This window comes from Schistocerca gregaria, unplaced genomic scaffold, assembly GCF_023897955.1.
Source record: "Schistocerca gregaria isolate iqSchGreg1 unplaced genomic scaffold, iqSchGreg1.2 ptg000350l, whole genome shotgun sequence".
In the NCBI taxonomy this organism is placed as follows: Eukaryota; Metazoa; Arthropoda; class Insecta; order Orthoptera; family Acrididae; genus Schistocerca; species Schistocerca gregaria.
Window position 1 is genome coordinate 2,462,689 of NW_026061810.1, and position 17,342 is coordinate 2,480,030.

A 17,342-nucleotide genomic window follows, 5' to 3' on the forward strand; every position below is an offset into this window, starting at 1 on the left:
AAATTCCGTTCCGCCCAGCGTTGGGCTCGATTCCACAACCCTGGGATTAAGAGTCTCACGCTCTACCGACTTAGCTAGCCGGCTGCCTCCGTTAATACCTCCCGGGTAGCAAGTCACACAGTACTCGTTTGGGTTGGGTGGTCCCATACAGAATCTCTCCATGCTGCCTAATGTTTTCCTAACGTCACACTCGTCACGTACTTCATTTTTATTTCATAATCATTTCTGAGAGGTAAAGGAATTGCATGACAACATGCAGAGCTAGTGGCATCAAATTAACACACATACTTGAAGTGAGTCAAAAGCCGAACGAGTTACTTTCCGACGTTGTTTTATATGTGCAAGTGCCAGTCAAAACTCACGGTGACGGCACCCTGCCGACCATTTCGCTAGTTAACACCGGTCTTGTTGTGTGTGTTTCATGCTCAAGAGCAACTCCAAGCAAAAAATGGTCAACAGCAACATTGAGACGGTTTCGTACTGCTCAATTGCTACATTAAAACGGTATGTTTCTTTTTCAGAACTGGAAAAACACGAGCTTGACAGCATTCGAACCTGTAATCTTCAGATCCGAAGTCCGACGCCTGATACATTACGCCACACGGTCACTGACGACCAACTATAACTTGTATATGACTCATCTCGAAACGCACACACCCTGAGGAATTGTGCTTTCGTTCTGCACAGCCGCTGCCCCTTGCCCTTTCCCACCCATTCGTTACATTCAACCTCTTACGAGGCCGACCAAATATAGACTGGGAAACAAGACCACACACTTTGTGCATTCGGAGTCGAAGGCAGAGCGTCCCTCGCCGCATTTGCTACGATGGCCATTTGCTACTTCTGCAGAAGCGGCGGCGGCGACGACGACGACGACGACGACGACGACGACCGCGAGAGGCTCTGAGGTATGTGAGAAATACATCTATAAAATGTAATTCAAACCGCCAAGTCCCACCTTAGGCTGTACCGCTTTGGCAAATGCTTTATCTGCGCAATTCGCCTTAATCACATCTGAGAGTAATTCTTAATAAAACGCCTGTCGCTAATTGTTCGTCATCACAGATACTGTTTGCTATACGGCCACGACGCGAAACTGATTTCCAAAATTCGTCTTCCTCCTCTGAGGATGGAACTTACCACCCCTGATTCACTACACTAGTGATCTGCCACTGAGCTAAAGAGGCGCGGTCTACGGTACTCTTGCGTACTTCGGCCTTACGGTCGCCTGCATCATCAGACTTCAGCTGACAACACATCATATTAGCTTCTAATATTTGCAGCTATGGCGACCCATTACTGCTTGGCTACACATCTGACACGTAACCGAAGTGCTCTCCAAACAACAACACTTGCATTTCAGAACATGTCTTTCACACATGTCTACAAAATCACCTTCACCTTCAAATACAGTCTCCTTGCGACTGACAGAGACGTAGGCAAATGTTAAAGTTGCTATTTACATTATATCACGTTAATCAGAAAAACGGTAATTTACATCTGCAGCGGAACAAAATTCCGTTCCGCCCAGCGTTGGGCTCGATCCCACAACCCTTCGATTAAGAGTCTCACGCTCTACCGACTTAGCTAGCCGGCTGCCTCCGTTAATACCTCCCGGGTAGCAAGTCACACAGTACTCGTTTGGGTTGGGTGGTCCCATACAGAATCTCTCCATGCTGCCTAATGTTTTCCTAACGTCACACTCGTCACGTACTTCACTTTTATTTCATAATCATTTCTGAGAGGTAAAGGAATTGCATGACAACATGCAGAGCTAGTGGCGTCAAAATTAACACACATACTTGATGTGACTCAAAAGCGGAACGATTTACTTTCGGACGTTGTTTTAGATGTGCAAGTGCCAGTCAAAACTCGCGGTGACGGCACCCTGCCGACCACTTCGCTAGTTAACACCGGTCTTGTTGTGTGTGTTTCAAGCTCAAGAGCAACTCCAAGCAAAAAATGGTCAACAGCAACATTCAGACGGTTTCGTACTGCTCAATTGCTACATTAAAACGGTATGTTTCTTTTTCAGAACTGGAAAAACACGAGCATGACAGCATTCGAACCTGCAATCTTCAGATCCGAAGTCCGACGCCTGATCCATTAGGCCACACGGTCACTGACGACCAACTATAGCTTGTATACGACTCATCTCGGAACGTTCACACCCTGAGGAATTGTGTTTTCGTTCTGCACAGCCGCTGCCCCTTGCTCTTTCCCACCCATTCGTTACATTCAACCTCTTACGGGGCCGACCAAATATAGACTGGGAAACAAGACCACAAACTTTGTGCATTCGGAATCGAAGGCAGGGCGTCCCTCGCCGCATTTGCTACGATGGCCATTTGCTACTTCTGCAGAAGCGTCGGCGACGACGACGACGACGACGACGATGACGACCGCGAGAGGCTCTGAGACATGTGAGAAATACATCTATAAAATGTAATTCAGACTGCCTCGTCCCACCTTAGGCTGTACCGCTTTGGCAAATGCTTTACCTGCGCCATTAGCCTTAATCACATCTGAGAGTAATTCTTAATAAAACGCCTGTCGCTAATTGTTCGTCATCATAGATACTGTTTGCTATACGGCCACGACGCGAAACTGATTTCCAAAATTCGTCTTCCTCCTCTGAGGATGGAACTTACCACCACTGGTCTACTACACCAGTGATCTACCACTGAGCTAAAGAGGCGCGGCCTAGCGGTACTCTTGCGTACTTCGGCCTTACGGTCGCCTGCATCATCAGACTTCAGCTGACAACACATCATATTAGCTTCTAATATTTGCAGCTATGGCGACCCATTACTGCTTGGCTACACATCTGACACGTAACCGATGTGCTCTCCAAACAACAACACTTGCATTTCAGAACATGTCTTTCACACATGTCTACAAAATCACCTTCACCTTCAAATACAGTTTCCTTGCGACTGACAGAGACGTAGGCAAGTGTTAAAGTTTCTATTTACATTATATCACGTTAATCAGAAAAACGGTAATTTACATCTGCAGCGGAACAAAATTCCGTTCCGCCCAGCGTTGGGCTCGACCCCACAACCCCGGGATTAAGAGTCTCACGCTCTACCGACTTAGCTAGCCGGCTGCCTCCGTTAATACCTCCCGGGTAGCAAGTCACACAGTACTCGTTTGGGTTGGGTGGTCCCATACAGAATCTCTCCATGCTGCCTAATGTTTTCCTAACGTCACACTCGTCACGTACTTCACTTTTATTTCATAATCATTTCTGAGAGGTAAAGGAATTGCATGACAACATGCAGAGCTAGTGGCGTCAAAATTAACACACATACTTGATGTGACTCAAAAGCCGAACGATTTACTTTCCGACGTTGTTTTAGATGTGCAAGTGCCAGTCAAAACTCGCGGTGACGGCACCCTGCCAACCACTTCGCTAGTTAACACAGGTTTTGTTGTGTGTGTTTCAACCTCAAGAGCAACTCCAAGCAAAAAATGGTCAACAGCAACATTCAGACGGTTACGTACTGCTCAATTGCTACATTAAAACGGTACGTTCCTTTTTCAGAACTGGAAAAACACGAGCGTGACAGCATTCGAACCAGTAATCATCAGATCCGAAGTCTGTCGCCTGATCCATAGGCCACACGGTCACTGACGACCAACTATAACTTGTATACGGCTCCTCTCGAAACGCTCACACCCTGAGGAATTGTGTTTTCGTTCTGCACAGCCGCTGCCCCTTGCTCTTCCCCACCCATTTGTTACATTCAACCTCTTACGAGACCGACCAAATATAGACTGGGAAACAAGACCACAAACTTTGTGCATTCGGAATCGAAGGCAGGGCGTTCCTCACCGCATTTGCTACGATGGCCATTTGCTACTTCTGCAGAAGCGGCGGCGACGACGACGACGACCGCGAGAGGCTCTGAGATATGTGAGAAATACATCTATAAAATGTAATTCAGACTGCCTCGTCCCACCTTAGGCTGTACCGCTTTGGCAAATGCTTTATCTGCGCCATTCGCCTTAATCACATCTGAGAGTAATTCTTAATAAAACGCCTGTCGCTAATTGTTCGTCATCACAGATACTGTTTGCTATACGGCCACGACGCGAAACTGGTTTCCAAAATTCGTCCTACTCCTCTGAGGATGGAACTTACCACCACTGGTTTACTACACCAATGATCTACCACTGAGCTAAAGAGGCGCGGCCTACGGTACTGTTGCGTACTTCGGCCTTTCGGTCGCCTGCATCATCAGACTTCAGCTGACAACACATCATATTAGCTTCTAATATTTGCAGCTATGGCGACCCATTACTCCTTGGCTACACATCTGACACGTAACCGATGTGCTCTCCAAACATCAACACTTGCATTTCAGAACATGTCTTTCACACATGTCTACAAAATCACCTTCACCTTCAAATACAGTCTCCTTGCGACTGACAGAGACGTAGGCAAATGTTAAAGTTGCTATTTACATTATATCACGTTAATCAGAAAAACGGTAATTTACATCTGCAGCGGAACAAAATTCCGTTCCGCCCAGCGTTGGGCTCGAACCCACAACCCTGGGATTAAGACTCTCCCGCTCTACCGACTTAGCTAGCCGGCTGCCTCCGTTAATTCCTCCCGGGTAGCAAGTCACACAGTACTCGTTTGGGTTGGGTGGTCCCATACAGGATCTCTCCATGCTGCCTAATGTTTTCCTAACGTCACACTCGTCACGTACTTCACTTTTATTTCATAATCATTTCTGAGAGGTAAAGGAATTGCATGACAACATGCAGGGCTAGTGGCGTCAAAAGTAACACACATAGTTGATGTGACTCAAAAGCCGAACGATTTACTATCCGACGTTGTTTTAGATGTGCAAGTGCCAGTCAAAACTCGCGGTGACGGCACCCCGCCGACCACTTCGCTAGTTAACACCGGTCTTGTTGTGTGTGTTTCAAGCTCAAGAGCAACTCCAAGCAAAAAATGGTCAACAGCAACATTCAGACGGTTTCGTACTGCTCAATTGCTACATTAAAACGGTATGTTTCTTTTTCAGAACTGGAAAAACACGAGCGTGACAGCATTCGAACCTGTAATCTTCAGATCCGAAGTCCGACGCCTGATCCATTAAGCCACACGGTCACTGACGACCAACTATAACTTGTATACGACTCATCTCGAAACGCTCACACCCTGAGGAATTGTGTTTTCGTTCTGCACAGCCGCTGCCCCTTGCTCTTTCCCACCCATTTGTTACATTCAACCTCTTACGAGACAGACCAAATATAGACTGGGAAACAAGACCACAATCTTTGTGCATTCGGAATCGAAGGCAGGGCGTCCCTCGCCGCATTTGCTACGATTGCCATTTGCTACTTCTGCAGAAGCGGCGGCGGCGACGACAACGACGACAGCGAGGGGCTCTGAGATATGTGAGAAATACATCTATAAAATGTAATACAGACAGCCTCATCCCACCTGATGCCGTACCGCTTTGGCAAATGCTTTATCTGCGCCATTCGCCTTAATCACATCTGAGAGTAATTCTTAATAAAACGCCCGTCGCTAATTGTTCGTCATCACAGACACTGTTTGCTATACGGCCACGACGCGAAACTGATTTCCAAAATTCGTCTTCCTCCTCTGAGGATGGAAGTTACCACCACTGGTTTACTACAGCAGTGATCTACCACTGAGCTAAAGAGGCGCGGCCTAGCGGTATTTTTGCGTGATTCGGCCTTACGGTCGCCTGCATCATCAGACTTCAGCTGACAACACATCATATTAGCTTCTAATATTTGCAGCTATGGCGACCCATTACTGCTTGGCTACACATCTGACACGTAACCGATGTGCTCTCCAAACAACAACACTTGCATTTCAGAACATGTCTTCCACACATGTCTACAAAATCACCTTCACCTTCAAATACAGTTTCCTTGCGACTGACAGAGACGTAGGCAAATGTTAAAGTTGCTATTTACATTATATCACCTTATTCAGAAAAACGGTAATTTACATCTGCAGCGGAACAAAATTCCGTTCCGCCCAGCGTTGGGCTCGATTCCACAACCCTTCGATTAAGAGTCTCACGCTCTACCGACTTAGCTAGCCGGCTGCCTCCGTTGGTACCTCCCGGGTAGCAAGTCACACAGTACTCGTTTGGGTTGGGTGGTCCCATACAGAATCTCTCCATGCTGCCTAATGTTTTCCTAACGTCACACTCGTCACGTACTTCACTTTTATTTCATAATCATTTCTGAGAGGTAAAGGAATTGCATGACAACATGCAGAGCTAGTGGCGTCAAAATTAACACACATACTTCATGTGACTCAAAAGCCGAACGATTTACTATCCGACGTTGTTTTAGATGTGCAAGTGCCAGTCAAAACTCGCGGTGACGGCACCCTGCCGACCACTTCGCTAGTTAACACCGGTCTTGTTGTGTGTGTTTCAAGCTCAAGAGCAACTCCAAGCAAAAAATGGTCAACAGCAACATTCAGACGGTTTCGTACTGCTCAATTGCTACATTAAAACGGTATGTTTCTTTTTCAGAACTGGAAAAACACGAGCGTGACAGCATTCGAACCTGTAATCTTCAGATCCGAAGTCCGACGCCTGATCCATTAGGCCACACGGTCACTGACGACCAACTATAACTTGTATACGACTCATCTCGAAACGCTCACACCCTGAGGAATTGTGTTTTCGTTCTGCACAGCCGCTGCCCCTTGCTCTTTCCCACCCATTTGTTACATTCAACCTCTTACGAGACCGACCAAATATAGACTGGGAAACAAGACCACAAACTTTGTGCATTCGGAATCGAAGGCAGGGCGTCCCTCGCCGCATTTGCTACGATGGCCATTTGCTACTTCTGCAGAAGCGGCGGCGGCGACGACAACGACGACAGCGAGTCGCTCTGAGCTATGTGAGAAATACATCTATAAAATGTAATTCAGACTGCCTCGTCCCACCTTATGCTGTACCGCTTTGGCAAAGGCTTTATCTGCGCCATTCGCCTTAATCACATCTGAGAGTAATTCTTAATAAAACGCCTGTCGCTAATTGTTCGTCATCACAGATACTGTTTGCTATACGGCCACGACGCAAAACTGATTTCCAAAAGTCGTCTTTCTCCTCTGAGGATGGAACTTACCACCACTGGTTTACTACACCAGTGATCTACCACTGAGCTAAACAGGCGCGGCCTAGCGGTACTCTTACGTACTTCGGCCTTACGGTCGCCTGCATCATCAGACTTCAGCTGACAACACACCATATTACCTTTTAATATTTGCAGCTATGGCGACCCATTACTCCTTGGCTACACATCTGACACGTAACCGATGTGCTCTCCAAACAACAACACTTGCATTTCAGAACATGTCTTCCACACATGTCTACAAAATCACCTTCACCTTCAAATACAGTTTCCTTGCGACTGACAGAGACGTAGGCAAATGTTAAAGTTGCTATTTACATTATATCACCTTATTCAGAAAAACGGTAATTTACATCTGCAGCGGAACAAAATTCCGTTCCGCCCAGCGTTGGGCTCGATTCCACAACCCTTCGATTAAGAGTCTCACGCTCTACCGACTTAGCTAGCCGGCTGCCTCCGTTGGTGCCTCCCGGGTAGCAAGTCACACAGTACTCGTTTGGGTTGGGTGGTCCCATACAGAATCTCTCCATGCTGCCTAATGTTTTCCTAACGTCACACTCGTCACGTACTTCACTTTTATTTCATAATCATTTCTGAGAGGTAAAGGAATTGCATGACAACATGCAGAGCTACTGGCGTCAAAATTAACACACATACTTGATGTGACTCAAAAGCGGAACGATTTACTTTCGGACGTTGTTTTAGATGAGCAAGTGACAGTCAAAACTCGCGGTGACGGCACCCTGCCGACCACTTCGCTAGTTAACACCGGTCTTGTTGTGTGTGTTTCAAGCTCAAGAGCAACTCCAAGCAAAAAATGGTCAACAGCAACATTCAGACGGTTTCGTACTGCTCAATTGCTACATTAAAACGGTATGTTTCTTTTTCAGAACTGGAAAAACACGAGCGTGACAGCATTCGAACCTGTAATCTTCAGATCCGAAGTCCGACGCCTGATCCATTAGGCCACACGGTCACTGACGACAAACTATAACTTGTATACGACTCATCTCGAAACGCTCACACCCTGAGGAATTGTGTTTTCGTTCTGCACAGTCGCTGCCCCTTGCTCTTTCCCACCCATTCGTTACATTCAACCTCTTACGAGGCCGACCAAATATAGACTGGGAAACAAGACCACAAACTTTGTGCATTCGGAATCGAAGGCAGGGCGTCCCTGGCCGCATTTGCTACGATGGCCATTTGCTACTTCTGCAGAAGCGGCGGCGGCGACGACGACGACGACGACGACGACGACGACGACGACGACGACGACGACCACCGCGAGAGGCTCTGAGATATGTGAGAAATACATCTATAAAATGTAATTCAGACTGCCTCGTCCCACCTTAGGCTGTACCGCTTTGGCAAATGCTTTATCTGCGCCATTCGCCTTAATCACATCTGAGAGTAATTCTTAATAAAAGGCCTGTCGCTAATAGTTCGTCATCACAGATACTGTTTGCTATACGGCCACGACGCGAAACTGATTTCCAAAATTCGTCTTCCTCCTCTGAGGATGGAACTTACCACCACTGGTTTACTACACCAGTGATCTACCACTGAGCTAAAGAGGCGCGGCCTAGCAGTACTCTTGCGTACTTCGGCCTTACGGTCGCCTGCATCATCAGACTTCAGCTGACAACACATCATATTAGCTTCTAATATTTGCAGCTATGGCGACCCATTACTCCTTGGCTACACATCTGACACGTAACCGATGTGCTCTCCAAACATCAACACTTGCATTTCAGAACATGTCTTTCACACATGTCTACAAAATCACCTTCACCTTCAAATACAGTCTCCTTGCGACTGACAGAGACGTAGGCAAATGTTAAAGTTGCTATTTACATTATATCACGTTAATCAGAAAAACGGTAATTTACATCTGCAGCGGAACAAAATTCCGTTCCGCCCAGCGTTGGGCTCGAACCCACAACCCTGGGATTAAGAGTCTCACGCTCTACCGACTTAGCTAGCCGGCTGCCTCCGTTAATACCTCCCAGGTACCAAGTCACACAGTACTCGTTTGGGTTGGGTGGTCCCATACAGAATCTCTCCATGCTGCCTAATGTTTTCCTAACGTCACACTCGTCACGTACTTCACTTTTATTTCATAATCATTTCTGAGAGGTAAAGGAATTGCATGACAACATGCAGAGCTAGTGGCGTCAAAATTAACACACATACTTCATGTGACTCAAAAGCCGAACGATTTACTATCCGACGTTGTTTTAGATGTGCAAGTGCCAGTCAAAACTCGCGGTGACGGCACCCTGCCGACCACTTCGCTAGTTAACACCGGTCTTGTTGTGTGTGTTTCAAGCTCAAGAGCAACTCCAAGCAAAAAATGGTCAACAGCAACATTCAGACGGTTTCGTACTGCTCAATTGCTACATTAAAACGGTATGTTTCTTTTTCAGAACTGGAAAAACACGAGCGTGACAGCATTCGAACCTGTAATCTTCAGATCCGAAGTCCGACGCCTGATCCATTAGGCCACACGGTCACTGACGACCAACTATAACTTGTATACGACTCATCTCGAAACGCTCACACCCTGAGGAATTGTGTTTTCGTTCTGCACAGCCGCTGCCCCTTGCTCTTTCCCACCCATTTGTTACATTCAACCTCTTACGAGACCGACCAAATATAGACTGGGAAACAAGACCACAAACTTTGTGCATTCGGAATCGAAGGCAGGGCGTCCCTCGCCGCATTTGCTACGATGGCCATTTGCTACTTCTGCAGAAGCGGCGGCGGCGACGACAACGACGACAGCGAGTCGCTCTGAGATATGTGAGAAATACATCTATAAAATGTAATTCAGACTGCCTCGTCCCACCTTATGCTGTACCGCTTTGGCAAAGGCTTTATCTGCGCCATTCGCCTTAATCACATCTGAGAGTAATTCTTAATAAAACGCCTGTCGCTAATTGTTCGTCATCACAGATACTGTTTGCTATACGGCCACGACGCAAAACTGATTTCCAAAAGTCGTCTTTCTCCTCTGAGGATGGAACTTACCACCACTGGTTTACTACACCAGTGATCTACCACTGAGCTAAAGAGGCGCGGCCTAGCGGTACTCTTGCGTACTTCGGCCTTACGGTCGCCTGCATCATCAGACTTCAGCTGACAACACACCATATTACCTTCTAATATTTGCAGCTATGGCGACCCATTACTCCTTGGCTACACATCTGACACGTAACCGATGTGCTCTCCAAACAACAACACTTGCATTTCAGAACATGTCTTTCACACATGTCTACAAAATCACCTTCACCTTCAAATACAGTTTCCTTGCGACTGACAGAGACGTAGGCAAATGTTAAAATTGCTATTTACATTATATCACGTTAATCAGAAAAACGGTAATTTACATCTGCAGCGGAACAAAATTCCGTTCCGCCCAGAGTTGGGCTCGTACCCACAACCCTGGGACTAAGAGTCTCACGCTCTACCGACTTAGCTAGCCGGCTGCCTCCGTTAATACCTCCCGGGTAGCAAGTCACACAGTACTCGTTTGGGTTTTGTGGTCCCATACAGAATCTCTCCATGCTGCCTAATGTTTTCCTAACGTCACACTCGTCACGTACTTCACTTTTATTTCATAATCATTTCTGAGAGGTAAAGGAATTGCATGACAACATGCAGAGCTAGTGGCGTCAAAATTAACACACATACTTGATGTGACTCAAAAGCCGAACGATTTACTATCCGACGTTGTTTTAGATGTGCAAGTGACAGTCAAAACTCGCGGTGACGGCACCCTGCCGACCACTTCGCTAGTTAACACCGGTCTTGTTGTGTGTGTTTCAAGCTCAAGAGCAACTCCAAGCAAAAAATGGTCAACAGCAACATTCAGACGGTTTCGTACTGCTCAATTGCTACATTAAAACGGTATGTTTCTTTTTCAGAACTGGAAAAACACGAGCGTGACAGCATTCGAACCTGTAATCTTCAGATCCGAAGTCCGACGCCTGATCCATTAGGCCACACGGTCACTGACGACAAACTATAACTTGTATACGACTCATCTCGAAACGCTCACACCCTGAGGAATTGTGTTTTCGTTCTGCACAGCCGCTGCCCCTTGCTCTTTCCCACCCATTTGTTACATTCAACCTCTTACGAGGCCGACCAAATATAGACTGGGAAACAAGACCACAAACATTGTGCATTCGGAATCGAAGGCAGGGCGTCCCTCACCGCATTTTCTACGATGGCCATTTGCTACTTCTGCAGAAGCGGCGGCGACGACGACGACGACGACGACGACGACGACGACGACCGCGAGAGGCTCTGTGATATGTGAGAAATACATCTATAAAATGTAATTCAGACTGCCTCGTCCCACCTTAGGCTGTACCGCTTTGGCAAATGCTTTATCTGCGCTATTCGCCTTAATCACATCTGAGAGTAATTCTTAATAAAACGCCTGTCGCTAATTGTTCGTCATCACAGATACTGTTTGCTATACGGCCACGACGCAAAACTGATTTCCAAAATTCGTCTTCCTCCTCTGAGGATAGAACTTACCAGCACTGGTTTACTACACCAGTGATCTACCAATGAGCTAAAGAGGCGCGGCCTAGCAGTACTCTTGCGTACTTCGGCCTTACGGTCGCCTGCATCATCAGACTTCAGCTGACAACACATCATATTACCTTCTAATAATTGCAGCTATGGCGACCCATTACTCCTTGGCTACACATCTGACACGTAACCGATGTGCTCTCCAAACAACAACACTTGCATTTCAGAACATGTCTTTCACACATGTCTACAAAATCACCTTCACCTTCAAATACAGTCTCCTTGCGACTGACAGAGACGTAGGCAAATGTTAAAGTTGCTATTTACATTATATCACGTTAATCAGAAAAACGGTAATTTACATCTGCAGCGGAACAAAATTCCGTTCCGCCCAGCGTTGGGCTCGAACCCAAAACCCTGGGATTAAGAGTCTCACGCTCTACCGACTTAGCTAGCCGGCTGCCTCCGTTAATACCTCCCGGGTAGCAAGTCACACAGTACTCGTTTGGGTTGGGTGGTCCCATACAGAATCTCTCCATGCTGCCTAATGTTTTCCTAACGTCACACTCGTCACGTACTTCACTTTTATTTCATAATCATTTCTGAGAGGTAAAGGAATTGCATGACAACATGCAGAGCTAGTGGCGTCAAAATTAACACACATACTTGATGTGACTCAAAAGCCGAACGATTTACTATCCGACGTTGTTTTAGATGTGCAAGTGCCAGTCAAAACTCGCGGTGACGGCACCCTGCCGACCACTTCGCTAGTTAACACCGGTCTTGTTGTGTGTGTTTCAAGCTCAAGAGCAACTCCAAGCAAAAAATGGTCAACAGCAACATTCAGACGGTTTCGTACTGCTCAATTGCTACATTAAAACGGTATGTTTCTTTTTCAGAACTGGAAAAACACGAGCGTGACAGCATTCGAAAATGTAATCTTCAGATCCGAAGTCCGACGCCTGATCCATTAGGCCACACGGGCACTGACGACCAACTATAACTTGTATACGACTCATCTCGAAACGCTCACACCCTGAGGAATTGTGTTTTCGTTCTGCACAGCCGCTGCCCCTTGCTCTTTCCCACCCATTTGTTACATTCAACCTCTTACGAGACCGACCAAATATAGACTGGGAAACAAGACCACAAACTTTGTGCATTCGGAATCGAAGGCAGGGCGTCCCTCGCCGCATTTGCTACGATGGCCATTTGCTACTTCTGCAGAAGCGGCGGCGGCGACGACAACGACGACAGAGAGTGGCTCTGAGATATGTGAGAAATACATCTATAAAATGTAATTCAGACTGCCTCGTCCCACCTTAGGCTGTACCGCTTTGGCAACTGCTTTATCTGCGCCATTCGCCTTAATCACATCTGAGAGGAATTCTTAATAAAACGCCTGTCGCTAATTATTCGTCATCACAGATACTGTTTGCTATACGGCCACGACGCGAAACTGATTTCCAAAATTCGTCTTCCTCCTCTGAGGATGGAACTTACCACCACTGGTTTACTACACCAGTGATCTACCTCTGAGCTAAAGAGGCGCGGCCTAGCGGTACTATTGCGTACTTCGGCCTTACGGTCGCCTGCATCATCAGACTTCAGCTGACAACACATCATATTACCTTCTAATATTTGCAGCTATGGCGACCCATTACTCCTTGGCTACACATCTGACACGTAACCGATGTGCTCTCCAAACAACAACACTTGCATTTCAGAACATGTCTTTCACACATGTCTACAAAATCACCTTCACCTTCAAATACAGTTTCCTTGCGACTGACAGAGACGTAGGCAAATGTTAAAGTTGCTATTTACATTATATCACGTTAATCAGAAAAACGGTAATTTACATCTGCAGCGGAACAAAATTCCGTTCCGCCCAGAGTTGGGCTCGTACCCACAACCCTGGGATTAAGACTCTCACGCTCTACCGACTTAGCTAGCCGGCTGCCTCCGTTAATACCTCCCGGGTAGCAAGTCACACAGTACTCGTTTGGGTTGGGTGGTCCCATACAGAATCTCTCCATGCTGCCTAATGTTTTCCTAACGTCACACTCGTCACGTACTTCACTTTTATTTCATAATCATTTCTGAGAGGTAAAGGAATTGCATGACAACATGCAGAGCTAGTGGCGTCAAAATTAACACACATACTTGATGTGACTCAAAAGCCGAACGATTTACTATCCGACGTTGTTTTAGATGTGCAAGTGCCAGTCAAAACTCGCGGTGACGGCACCCTGCCGACCACTTCGCTAGTTAACACCGGTCTTGTTGTGTGTGTTTCAAGCTCAAGAGCAACTCCAAGCAAAAAATGGTCAACAGCAACATTCAGACGGTTTCGTACTGCTCAATTGCTACATTAAAACGGTATGTTTCTTTTTCAGAACTGGAAAAACACGAGCGTGACAGCATTCGAACCTGTAATCTTCAGATCCGAAGTCCGACGCCTGATCCATTAGGCCACACGGTCACTGACGACCAACTAAAACTTGTATACGACTCATCTCGAAACGCTCACACCCTGAGGAATTGTGTTTTCGTTCTGCACAGCCGCTGCCCCTTGCTCTTTCCCACCCATTCGTTACATTCAACCTCTTACGAGGCCGACCAAATATAGACTGGGAAACAAGACCACAAACTTTGTGCATTCGGAATCGAAGGCAGGGCGTCCCTCACCGCATTTGCTACGATGGCCATTTGCTACTTCTGCAGAAGCGGCGGCGACGACGACGACGACGACGACGACGACGACGACCACCGCGAGAGGCTCTGAGATATGTGAGAAATACATCTATAAAATGTAATTCAGACTGCCTCGTCCCACCTTAGGCTGTACCGCTTTGGCAAATGCTTTATCTGCGCCATTCGCCTTAATCAGATCTGAGAGTAATTCTTAATAAAACGCCTGTCGCTAATTGTTCGTCATCACAGATAGTGTTTGCTATACGGCCACGACGCAAAACTGATTTCCAAAATTCGTCTTCCTCCTCTGAGGATGGAACTTAGCAGCACTGGTTTACTACACCAGTGATCTACCACTGAGCTAAAGAGGCGCGGCCTAGCAGTACTCTTGCGTACTTCGGCCTTACGGTCGCCTGCATCATCAGACTTCAGCTGACAACACATCATATTACCTTCTAATATTTGCAGCTATGGCGACCCATTACTCCTTGGCTACACATCTGACACGTAACCGATGTGCTCTCCAAACAACAACACTTGCATTTCAGAACATGTCTTTCACACATGTCTACAAAATCACCTTCACCTTCAAATACAGTCTCCTTGCGACTGACAGAGACGTAGGCAAATGTTAAAGTTGCTATTTACATTATATCACGTTAATCAGAAAAACGGTAATTTACATCTGCAGCGGAACAAAATTCCGTTCCGCCCAGCGTTGGGCTCGAACCCAAAACCCTGGGATTAAGAGTCTCACGCTCTACCGACTTAGCTAGCCGGCTGCCTCCGTTAATACCTCCCGGGTAGCAAGTCACACAGTACTCGTTTGGGTTGGGTGGTCCCATACAGAATCTCTCCATGCTGCCTAATGTTTTCCTAACGTCACACTCGTCACGTACTTCACTTTTATTTCATAATCATTTCTGAGAGGTAAAGGAATTGCATGACAACATGCAGAGCTAGTGGCGTCAAAATTAACACACATACTTGATGTGACTCAAAAGCCGAACGATTTACTATCCGACGTTGTTTTAGATGTGCAAGTGCCAGTCAAAACTCGCGGTGACGGCACCCTGCCGACCACTTGGCTAGTTAACACCGGTCTTGTTGTGTGTGTTTCAAGCTCAAGAGCAACTCCAAGCAAAAAATGGTCAACAGCAACATTCAGACGGTTTCGTACTGCTCAATTGCTACATTAAAACGGTATGTTTCTTTTTCAGAACTGGAAAAACACGAGCGTGACAGCATTCGAAAATGTAATCTTCAGATCCGAAGTCCGACGCCTGATCCATTAGGCCACACGGGCACTGACGACCAACTATAACTTGTATACGACTCATCTCGAAACGCTCACACCCTGAGGAATTGTGTTTTCGTTCTGCACAGCCGCTGCCCCTTGCTCTTTCCCACCCATTTGTTACATTCAACCTCTTACGAGACCGACCAAATATAGACTGGGAAACAAGACCACAAACTTTGTGCATTCGGAATCGAAGGCAGGGCGTCCCTCGCCGCATTTGCTACGATGGCCATTTGCTACTTCTGCAGAAGCGGCGGCGGCGACGACAACGACGACAGAGAGTGGCTCTGAGATATGTGAGAAATACATCTATAAAATGTAATTCAGACTGCCTCGTCCCACCTTAGGCTGTACCGCTTTGGCAACTGCTTTATCTGCGCCATTCGCCTTAATCACATCTGAGAGGAATTCTTAATAAAACGCCTGTCGCTAATTGTTCGTCATCACAGATACTGTTTGCTATACGGCCACGACGCGAAACTGATTTCCAAAATTCGTCTTCCTCCTCTGAGGATGGAACTTACCACCACTGGTTTAATACACCAGTGATCTACCACTGAGCTAAAGAGGCGCTGCCTAGCGGTACTATTGCGTACTTCGGCCTTACGGTCGCCTGCATCATCAGACTTCAGCTGACAACACATCATATTACCTTCTAATATTTGCAGCTATGGCGACCCATTACTCCTTGGCTACACATCTGACACGTAACCGATGTGCTCTCCAAACAACAACACTTGCATTTCAGAACATGTCTTTCACACATGTCTACAAAATCACCTTCACCTTCAAATACAGTCTCCTTGCGACTGACAGAGACGTAGGCAAATGTTAAAGTTGCTATTTACATTATATCACGTTAATCAGAAAAACGGTAATTTACATCTGCAGCGGAACAAAATTCCGTTCCGCCCAGAGTTGGGCTCGTACCCACAACCCTGGGATTTAGACTCTCACGCTCTACCGACTTAGCTAGCCGGCTGCCTCCTTTAATACCTCCCGGGTAGCACGTCACACAATACTCGTTTGGGTTGGGTGGTCCCATACAGAATCTCTCCATGCTGCCTAATGTTTTCCTAACGTCACACTCGTCACGTACTTCACTTTTATTTCATAATCATTTCTGAGAGGTAAAGGAATTGCATGACAACATGCAGAGCTAGTGGCGTCAAAATTAACACACATACTTGATGTGACTCAAAAGCCGAACGATTTACTATCCGACGTTGTTTTAGATGTGCAAGTGCCAGTCAAAACTCGCGGTGACGGCACCCTGCCGACCACTTCGCTGGTTAACACCGGTCTTGTTGTGTGTGTTTCAAGCTCAAGAGCAACTCCAAGCAAAAAATGGTCAACAGCAACATTCAGACGGTTTCGTACTGCTCAATTGCTACATTAAAACGGTATGTTTCTTTTTCAGAACTGGAAAAACACGAGCGTGACAGCATTCGAACCTGTAATCTTCAGATCCGAAGTCCGACGCCTGATCCATTAGGCCACACGGTCACTGACGACCAACTATAACTTGTATACGACTCATCTCGAAACGCTCACAACCTGAGGAATTGTGTTTTCGTTCTGCACAGCCGCTGCCCCTTGCTCTTTCCCACCCATTTGTTACATTCAACCTCTTACGAGGCCGACCAAA